This window comes from Phoenix dactylifera, unplaced genomic scaffold, assembly GCF_009389715.1.
Source record: "Phoenix dactylifera cultivar Barhee BC4 unplaced genomic scaffold, palm_55x_up_171113_PBpolish2nd_filt_p 000823F, whole genome shotgun sequence".
NCBI lineage: Eukaryota > Viridiplantae > Streptophyta > Magnoliopsida > Arecales > Arecaceae > Phoenix > Phoenix dactylifera.
This window is the reverse complement of record NW_024068190.1, coordinates 100001-110042: the sequence shown is the minus strand read 5'-3', so window position 1 is coordinate 110042 and position 10042 is coordinate 100001. Positions and strand designations below refer to the sequence as shown.

Here is a 10042-nt window from a genome sequence, read left to right as displayed (position 1 = left end):
ATTGGCCTACCTTGTTGGAGGACTCGAAGGATCACGTACGGAAATGCGACGCCTGCCAGCGCCACGCCAATGTCCAGAGAGTCCCTTCTGTCCCCTTGGCACCAATCACCGCGCCCTGGCCCTTCGCACAGTGGGGAATGGATATATTCGGACCATTCTCCGTCGCTTCAGCCCAGCGGAAATTTTTGATTGTTGCAATCGACTACTTCACCAAGTGGGTGGAGGCAGAGCCGCTGGCCACTATCACGGAGGCGCAAGTCCGGAAGTTCGTAAAGAAAAACATCATTGTCCGATTTGGGGTACCTCGGGTCCTCATCTCGGATAATGGTCGACAGTTCGACAACAAGCATTTCCGTGACTTTTGCGAGGAGTTCGGGATCGAGCATCGGTTCACATCTGTGTCGCATCCCCAAACCAACGGTGAGGCCGAGGTCACAAATCGGACAATCCTCCAAGGAATTAAGGCGCGAATCGGTCGGACGGGGCAAGCTTGGGTCGAAGAACTCGAGAATGTCCTTTGGGCGTATCGGACCACGCATCGGACCCCTACCGGGGAGACGCCTTTCAGCCTAACCTATGGCACGGAAGCGGTTGTTCCCGTGGAGCTCGGACTCCCCTCGCCCCGGGTCGCCGCGCACCGACCCGAGGCCAATTCGGAGCAACTCCGAGGGAACCTGGACCTCTTGGAAGAAGCAAGAGAAATGGCACAGGTTCAGATGGCGATGTATCAGCGGAGGGTGGCCCGATATTATAACTCCAAGGTCCGACCGAAACTTTTCAGAATCGGAGATCTGGTGCTAAGGCGAGCCAAAGCATCTCAACCCGCGGAAGGTGGGAAGCTGGCGCCAAATTGGGAAGGCCCGTATAGGGTTCGCTGGGTAAACCGACCTGGCTCCTACCAGTTGGAGGCCCTAGATGGTCGAGAAATTCCGAGGAGCTGGAATTCCGCTAACCTGCGGGTGTATCACCAGTAGAGCGACAAAGCCAGAAAGACAGTTCGAAAAATGTACAATTCTTTTCATTTCAATAATTCCTGGTTACAACGGTGTGTTCGTGTGATTACAAAGAATTCCCAGAGGAGAATTGGGGAGTAAAGAAAACGAGGAAGAGGTGGAGACTCCGTGGAGCTGAAGATCTGGGACCCCGAACCCTCCATCCGAAGCAGCTGCAATCCCACCGGGCGTGGGTGCTTCTCCCCGGAGGCGCCATCCACGCCTCACGCAAAGGACGAAGAGCCGGCGCGGACGAAGAAGAAGTGGACGAAGGAGGAGTTCCCGCTGCCTCCAGAGAAACGCCACCTCCAAGGGATATTCCGGTCCTCCCCAGGAGAAGGGGAGGGAAGGAATACAAGGGAGAAGAGTGCGAGGAGGCGCGATCCCGGATGAAGCGTCTGGCGCAGAGCTCAATCGGGAGGCGGGGCTGAAAGGAGGGGGGATGTGATCCCGGATGAAACGCCTAGAGCGGAGTTCCGCCGGGGAGAACCTCCTTGTTGATCCCAGATGAAACGGCTAGTTAGCGGAAGTCGCGAGGGGCGCGCCTCCCGTTCCTCCGGCGGGGGTTTCCCAGCCACACGCCGGAGAGGAGGTCCACGATCCATGGTAACCTGAATAGCTCCGGCTTGGCAGGCTCCACCGCGCCTGCACTTATATTTATAGCCAAACTGTGGCCCCCCGGTCGTTCCGATGCGGGTGGCTCCAATAAAGGCGGGCGCACCGAATCCGGAGCCGTTCCAGCTCTCGAGGCGTATCCTCCCACGATCTCCTAAGCGTCGTTCTCCTTAATTGCATTCTTCATGCAGAACACTCCGGGCGGTGTGTATCCCACGGCCCACGTATCTCCGCTCGCGCCCAGGCCGCATCCGCCTCGAAGAACGCGCGTATCGCGGCCGCTTAACTGACACTCCTTGCAAGCAGCAACTGGCGATCCGATTTTCCAGGTAACGCCTCAATTAGCATTTAATACCCTTCTGGTGTTCCCCAGGCGACGCTTGGAGAAGAGGAGAAACACGATCGTAGCTGGCCACGGAGAAATCTCGTCGAGCGGCAAGCGACAGGCGCGTGACCAACGAGCGGAATTCTCCGAGGCTCGGCCCTCGGATGCCAGGCTAACCCGATGATCATCCCGGGAGCAGACTAGCCTGAAGCCCCGACCGGTCGCCTCGGCTTGCGCCAGCCTTGGCCGACCAACGAGCGGAATCTCCCGAGGCTCGGCCCTCGGATGCCAGGCTAACCCGATGATCATCCCGGGAGCAGACTAGCCTGAAGCCCCGACCGGTCGCCTCGGCTTGCGCCAGCCTTGGCCGACCAATGAGCGGAATTCCCCGAGGCTCGGCCCTCGGATGCCAGGCTAACCCGATGATCATTCCGGGAGCAGACTAGCCTGAAGCCCCGACCTGTTGCCTCGGCTTTCGCCAGCCTTGGCCGACCAACGAGCGGAATCTCCCGAGGCTCGGCCCTCGGATGCCAGGCTAACCCGATGATCATCCCGGGAGCAGACTAGCCTGAAGCCCCGACCGGTTGCCTCGGCTTGCGCCAGCCTTGGCCGACCAACGAGTGGAATTCCCCGAGGCTCGGCCCTCGGATGCCAGGCTAACCCGATGATCATTCCGGGAGTAGACTAGCCTGAAGCCCCGACCGGTCGCCTCGGCTTGCGCCAGCCTTGGCCGACCAACGAGCGGAATCTCCCGAGGCTCGGCCCTCGGATGCCAGGCTAACCCGATGATCATCCCGGGAGCAGACTAGCCTGAAGCCCCGACCGGTCGCCTTGGCTTGCGCCAGCCTTGGCCGACCAACGAGCGGAATCTCCCGAGGCTCGGCCCTCGGATGCCAGGCTAACCCGATGATCATCCCGGGAGCAGACTAGCCTGAAGCCCCGACTGGTCGCCTCGGCTTGCGCCAGCCTTGGCCGACTAACGAGCGGAATTTCCTGAGGCCTAACCCTCGGATGCCTGGCCTAGCGCCGGAAGAATTTCCTGAGGCCTAACCGTCGGATGCCTGGCCTAGCGCCGGAAGAATTTTCTGAGGCCTAGCCCTCGGATGCCTGGCCTAGCGCCGGAGGAATTTCCTGAGGCCTAACCCTCGGATGCCTGGCCTAGCGCCGGAAGAATTTCCTGAGGCCTAACCCTCGGATGCCTGGCCTAGCGCCGGAAGAATTTCCTGAGGCCTAACCCTCGGATGCCTGGCCTAGCGCCGGAAGAATTTCCTGAGGCCTAACCCCCGGATGCCTGGCCTGGTGCCGGAAGAATTTCCTGAGGCCTAACCCTCGGATGCCTGGCCTAGCGCCGGAAGAATTTCCTGAGGCCTAACCCTCGGATGCCTGGCCTAGCGCCGGAAGAATTTCCTGAGGCCTAACCCTCGGATGCCTGGCCTAGCGCCGGAAGAACTTCAAGAGTTAGGAGTCGGCGAGACGCTACCAAGAGTTAAAAAGAGGAAGGACGAAAGTGAAATGAAGAAACACTCTATTTGCATTAACTTTCATTGTTTCAGGGCCGAGACCCATACAACTTGGCAAAACGCCAACATACAAAGAAAAGGACAAAGAAAGGTACAGAGGGTCAGCTTGGAGGAACCCCTGAGTCGGGAACGCCGGGCACGTCTGCAAGGGGTAGGGAGGCGGTTGGAAAATCAGCAGGCAATGGCGCCGGAGGGGAGTCGAGGAGGGAGACCCCACTCAGGTCAATCCCGGGGTATTTAGCCGACACCCTTGCCAAGCCTTCATCGAAGCCTAAGACAAAGGAGTCGGACCCCGCGTCCGACATGTCACGGACAAACTCATCGGACTGACGATAGGCCTGTACCGCCTCCGACATGTCACGGATGAACTCGGCGGACTGACGATAGGCCTGTACCGCCAGACGCCCGATTTCCGCGCTATTCTCGGCCAGCGCCGCCTCTGCTCGCTCCGTAATCTGAGCTTTTGCCTCCATGACCTTCGCCACTATCCGGTCGTCCGCCTCGGAGGAGACCCTCAGCAGATCAGCCCGAGCCTCCTTGTGCTTCGCCTCGGCAGCAATGCGAGCAGCCTCAGCCTTCTCCAGGCGCGAATGAAGCTCCTGGTCGCTCGCGCGGGACTCCTCCAAGACCGACTCCAATTCGCCCAGCTTGGCTTCAAGAGACCGGGTTCGGTTGCGGGCGTTGTCGGCTGACCGCTGGGCCTTCTCCCACCTCTCCCAGAAGTCGGCAGCCTTCCGGGACTCCTTTTCGGCCCGCTCCTCCGCCTTCCTGACCTCGCTTTCGAGACTCGAGGCAACCTTGAGTTGCTCCTGAGCCTCCAACAGTTGCCTCTCGAGGGCGGCGAAGCCGAGTGCCCGCTCTTCGGCCACCTGGAGCCTCGTCTCGAGGTCCCTGGTCGTCCTCCCCGCCGCAGCCTGGCCTCCCTCCTCTACTGCTTTCAGTTGGCTCTCGGCCCTCGCCAGGAGCCTCGCCTGTTCCTCGTGGCTCTCCTCCAGACGAATCATGTACTGGGCGAGCTAAAAGATAGGAAAAATGAGAGCGTCAGACGGGGATCAATAGAGCTTATGAGCGGCGGAAGCGACCAAAAGAACACTCACCGACATAAGACAGACGCAGCTGGCAGCCCCGACGTCAGGGATCCTCATCTGCCGGACCTGCCTACGGTCCTTCTCCAGCAGCACCGTCTCGATGAGGTTTCGGGCGCCGGCGAAAGTGAAGGCCGACCCCGACTTCGCCCCGGAGCCGGACGGTGGTTCTACAGCCTTACCCTTACCCATCGCTTGGGGAAGAGTCATGCTGACCGTGCTCGGGGCGGGGGCCGCTCCAGGAATCGACAGGGTCCCGCTCGGCCGGGGCCTCGGCGCGCCCCTCCTTCTCGTGTCATCCGAAGCCGACCGAGTCGAAGGCCGGGTTGGGGACCGATCGCGTCCAACCCGGCCGTCTCGGGCGCGCTCGGATGACACCTCCGAAATAACGGTAGTCTCATCACCGGAGGGCTGATACAGCGCCAACTGTCGGTCCGAGCCCGCGGCGTCCCCCTGATCGGTGGGTCCGGACCCGTCTGTCGGCGTCGGAGTCGCCTGCTGGCGGGACTTCTTCGCCGATGGGACCCCGCTCGGAGGAGTCCGTTTCTTCCTCCGGACCGCTTCCAGTAGGGACGTCCTACCAACAGCCATCGCCTTGTCCGACCGCATGACGTCGTCGATTTCTGCAAAAAGGACGAGATGGTCGGAGACTGAGAAGCTGATGGAAAGAAGAAACGAAAGAGGAGAAAAAAGCTAAAAAAGAAGTGGTGGCGGGCTCACGGTCAGCGGGGACCGAGCTCAGGCCGACGTTCACCAAGGTGTCCTCAGAAATAAGGCAAGACACCGGGGGGAGCCGGCCCTCGGCAACCAACCCCTTCAAGACGGCGACGCCATCGGATTCCTCCCTCGACAACCTCGATAGGCCGATCGGGGACTTCATCGGCGTCTCCCAGGTTGCCCTGATTCCCCAAGAGGGATCTACGTCAATGAAAAAGAAACGCTCCTTCCAGCCGTGGATGGAGGAAGGAGCCTCCTTGACGAGGCCGCACCCTCGCCGCGCCGCAAAGCACCACCACCCTCTGTCCTGGGGGTGGCCGTTCAGGCCGTAGCATTCCCAAAAGACATTCAGAGTGGCGGGAACCTCGTGCATGCGGCAGAGAACCTGGAAGGCCGTCAGGGCGCGCCATGAGTTCGGCACCAGTTGCGTCGGCGCCACTCTTAAACCCCGAAGCACCTGCACAACTAAGTCCGAGGGAGGAAAGCGGAACCCGGCCCGAAGGATGTCCTCGTTGATGGCGACCTTCCCTGGAGGAGGATGGGACATCCTCTCCTCAGGCCCCGGGAGCGTAACGTTGCAGGCTTCGAGAAGGTGGTACCGGGCCACGAACCTATCTAGGTCTTCGGGGACCAGATCCGACTGAATGCGGTCCGCTCTTACTTCGTCCATACCTAATGGCCAGTGGATCTACGGTCAGGACGGGGCCAAGAAGGGGGAAAGGACCGGAACGACTGAAGTACACTAATACGGAAGGAGAAAGTATGGAGAGCCCTAAATTGAAGAATGGGGCAACTCACCGGAAGGGAAGGAAGAACGGCTCCGAGAGCGTCAAAGGAGGAGCGAGCAAACAGTCCGACGGCAACGACAGCAGCGCAAGGGAGAAACTCGAAGATGCCTGCGAAGAGAAAAGCGGACGGGGGAGGGCCCCCGGTTAAATAGGCGGAAAGGCGGGTGACGCCTCGGTGACGCCAGAGGACGCCTGGCTGCCGAAGGATCGCTCGCGCCCCAAAGGCGAATCGACGCCATTAAGGAAGGATGTCCGCCGAAATCTGCAGACTGCCAGATCAGCGACAACCGCTATACGCCATAAAGGAGGCGGGGAGCTCGAAGCGCGCGCGCCTTTCCGAGGGATGGCGGCAATCTCGAAGCATCATTCCCTTCACCCGTTCCCCTCCTGGTTCCAGGCTCGGAAGTGGGGGGCTACTGTTACGGGGGAATTTAGCCACCATGCCCCACGTGACCGACACGCGCGCCCAGGAAGACTACGGCAGTCCCTTGATCCAGCAATCCGACCCCGAGTCGGATATCTTCGGCTCCGCAGCCCGACCCCGAGTCGGCTGCCCCTTGATCCAGCAATCCGACCCCGAGTCGGATATCTTCGGCTCCGCAGCCCGACCCCGAGTCGGCTGCCCCCTGATCCAGTCATCCGACCCCGAGTCGGCAATCTCTCGACAACAACAGACTGTTCCTCTGAGGCACGCCGCGGCCCCCTGCTCCACTACTCCCTGCAACGGCCGTATCCGGCGCTGCCCCACGATCCCCTGTAACAGCCGTACAAAGCGGAGCTCCACTATGCCCTGCCAGGGCCGTACCCAGCGCTGCCCCACGACGCCCTGTAACGGCCATGTTAGTGGCAGCCCCATCGTGCCACACGATGACGAATCCCCGGAAAAACCCCCCAGCCTGATATATATGAGGCTGGGGGGGAAGGGGAAGGGTGAGCAAAGGTTTTCCAGAGTATTCTCTTATCCGTTACCACTATCTCTCCTTCTCCTTCAATCTCTCTGACTTGATCGTCGGAGGGCCCCCACTATCCCGGTGGTGGTGCGAGGCTTGCCTGCAGGTTTCCCGGTGGAAGGTGGAGCGCAATCAACCCAACTCCAAGGGAACCCCGTTCACACCGCTGTGCCAATCGTTCTCGGTTTGGACCACCAGCAACATCTTCCTTTATATTTTTTTAAAACTATATTTTATTATATTAACCTTGATTGTTATTTTTTAAGTAGGTCTAGTTGGGATCAGGGCCGGCCCGAGCCCTAGGCGACTGAGGCGGTCGCCTAAGGCCCCGGGCCAATGGAAGGCCTCCGGGAGCAGAAGCTAGCTACGAGTCTTCCCCCTTGATGGAAGGGAGGTGGAGGGTTTCCTGGCCTGCAGAGGGCAATCGGGGAAGTTGGGGACAGTAGTTTTGTTTTGGGTGGAGAGAGAGAGAGAGAGAGAGGAGGGATTTGGTTGGCTTCATACACACCTGAAGCCACTCTTATCTTTCATCCCTTCTCTTTTTTGGTTTTGGTCTTCGTTTTCCTTCCCTCACATTACTCCTGATCCAGCTGGGCCATCAGGAAGAAAGATAGGGGGATTGGAGATGGACTTCTTGGAGGGTGGAGATTCTTTTAATTTTCTCCTCTCGGTTTCTTCTCCCCTCTTGGGTGGTAGAGAGAGAAAAGGAGGGAGGGGGTTGAATGGCTGCTGTGCCGTGATGTTGCAGTTGCAGCTTCGGTGCTCACTTGAAGGGGGAGATGGTCTTTAGCAAAAGAAAAGGAGGGTAGAGAAAGAGAAGGAGGGAGGGGGGGTTGAATGGCTGCTGTTCCGTGATGTTGCAGGGGCTGCTTGGGTACTCACTTGAAGGGAAGATGGTGGGATGGGACTTTTATTAATTAGATGGAGTGAATTTCTCATAATGACCCTACTTTCTCTTGGACAAATTTTTTGACCGTGAAGCGCCATGGGATGGCCTTTTTCCTATTCTGCTCTCGCTTCACATGGTAAACAGTATTGCCAAGAACAGTTCCATGGCCCTTTTTTTTTTTAAGTATTTTTTTTTAATATTTTCATTCAAGAATTATATTAAACTGAAGAGGCTTTTTGTCGACCTTTATTAGATTCATGCATCTTTGTTGAAATAGTGTACTTGACAGCAATTTATTTCCATAACATTTTTTCAAGTATTTTATATTTATTAAAAAAAATTATTATTTTAAAAAAAGAGGCCCCATTTACTGAATTCGCCTTGGGCCCCCAGATGTATTGGGCCGCCCCTGGTTGGGATGGGGTCAGAGTAGTCGACCGGGGCATATACTTTTATTATTTTTCATGGATCTAGTTAGAAAGGGAGGAGAGATAGAAAGATGGTTAGTGAGAAAGGGATATATAAAGTTTTTTTCTTTTTGGTGTGTCTAATTTGGCAGTGGGAGAGAGAGGTGAGAGGGAGATAGAGAGAGAGCGTTTTTTATTTCTTTTTATTTTTTCCCTAGGATGCGATTGTGAAGGAGAAAGGAAAATGTATGATTTCTCTGTTTGCTTTTTTTGGTTTAGGATTCCTATGAATTTAAATCTCAATAAAAGAAGTTCAGGTGTTCAGTTGCCTTATAAATTGAGGAAGTTGAGGTGTTCAATTAAGTTTTTTTCAAGAGGCTAACAAATTAAATCTCTCATATGATAAAGGTTATTAAGAAAGATAAAAAAATCACTAATACTAAGGGTATTATGATCTGAAATTTTGGCACTATAATATGAAATATATCTCTTTCATTAATAATATTGTAGATAAATAGTTTTTTAGTTGAGTTTTTATGAGCATTTTGGCATGGAGAAGAGGAAGATTTTTAAATTATTAAAAGTTATCTAATATTGTGATGAGTAAGGCTACTTTTTTTTTTTTTTTTTGCTAATAAAAAGGGGTAGGGGGGAGGAAGGGACAAGCCCACCCCCACGTAGCAGCCCCTACTAGGCTCCCGCCCTGCCAGAAGAATGTTCGATGCAGGCAGAAATGGCCGTGTGTTGGGCACCCCGACCGGTTTTACTCATACCCTCTCCATCCGTGGGCCCGGCTCAGCTACTCCTCTGAGCTCTGGCTCGAGTCCCACGTGTGAGTACGTCACACCCGGCACCACCCCGGCTACTAGCGGTTCAAGAGCGGTCCTACACCACAAGTTCAAGCAGTGGCCAAAGTAGTGAGCTCCGGTCTACAATTTAATCGTCGCCGCAGCGATTCGAACTTGAGACCTTGTGGTTAGAATTGCTGCCCAGTACCACTAGGCTACCACCTTGGTGGCTAAGGCTACTTTTTCTAACCATATAGAATGAAGAGGGATTGGGCATCACAATTATGTCTTGGTTCCGTTTTTTTTTGTATTATCTTATGTTTTTTAACTTTATGAGCTGCACTTATATCCGTCGCAAGTTTGCCGCTGTTGTTAAAAAAAAACAAAAAAAAAAAAATCACAGCCCTGCATGATTTCAAATTCTTTTCATTTCTTATTGTACATGATAAAATAATTTTAAATTAAAATTATAGTGTGTTACTGTGCCGGTGTTGTCCTGTTTCTCTTTAGTGAGGCAAAAAGAGGGCGCTGCCGCGCTGCGGCTCTGGTCGGCGGGTTGCCGTGGTCGCCGGCATGGACCTCCACGTCCTCCTCCCGACAGCCGGACCTTCTCTCGCCCCCCGCCCGGCGAACCCCCTTCTCTCCACAGCCAAGGCTACCAGCCCAAACGACGCTCGCAGGGCCGTCTCCGTCCGTGCCTCATCCTCGCCGTCGCTGCCGTCGACAGCCGCGACGTTATTGCCTTCTCCTCCCTCCGCCTGTCTCTGTACTCGGTGGGTGGTCGTGACGGAGAACCCTTGCGTCCTCGAAATCAGAGGTTAGCGACTGCTATGTTGGAAGCCTAGCTAGGGTTTTAGGAAGGCAAGGATTGCATTACCGTTTCTTTCATTGTTTTCCTAATTTTTGTTTTTTTTATTATTACTGAAATCTGTTTGTCTTTTGGCTAGAGATAAGAGGGCATTATGC

At 55.9% G+C, this 10042-nt stretch overlaps 1 protein-coding gene across 2 annotated transcripts in view; it reads left to right on the top strand.

Moving 5' to 3' along the window:
• The first annotated feature begins 9565 nt into the window (after positions 1 to 9565).
• Positions 9566 to 10042, top strand: part of LOC103716694 (organelle RRM domain-containing protein 1, chloroplastic-like) — an 11285-nt gene continuing 10808 nt past the window's right edge. For both annotated transcript variants that reach the window (XM_017845091.3, XM_017845090.3), the window contains exon 1: positions 9566 to 9893. The gene's annotated coding sequence lies outside the window, so the exon portion shown is untranslated. The remainder of the gene's footprint in view (positions 9894 to 10042) is intronic.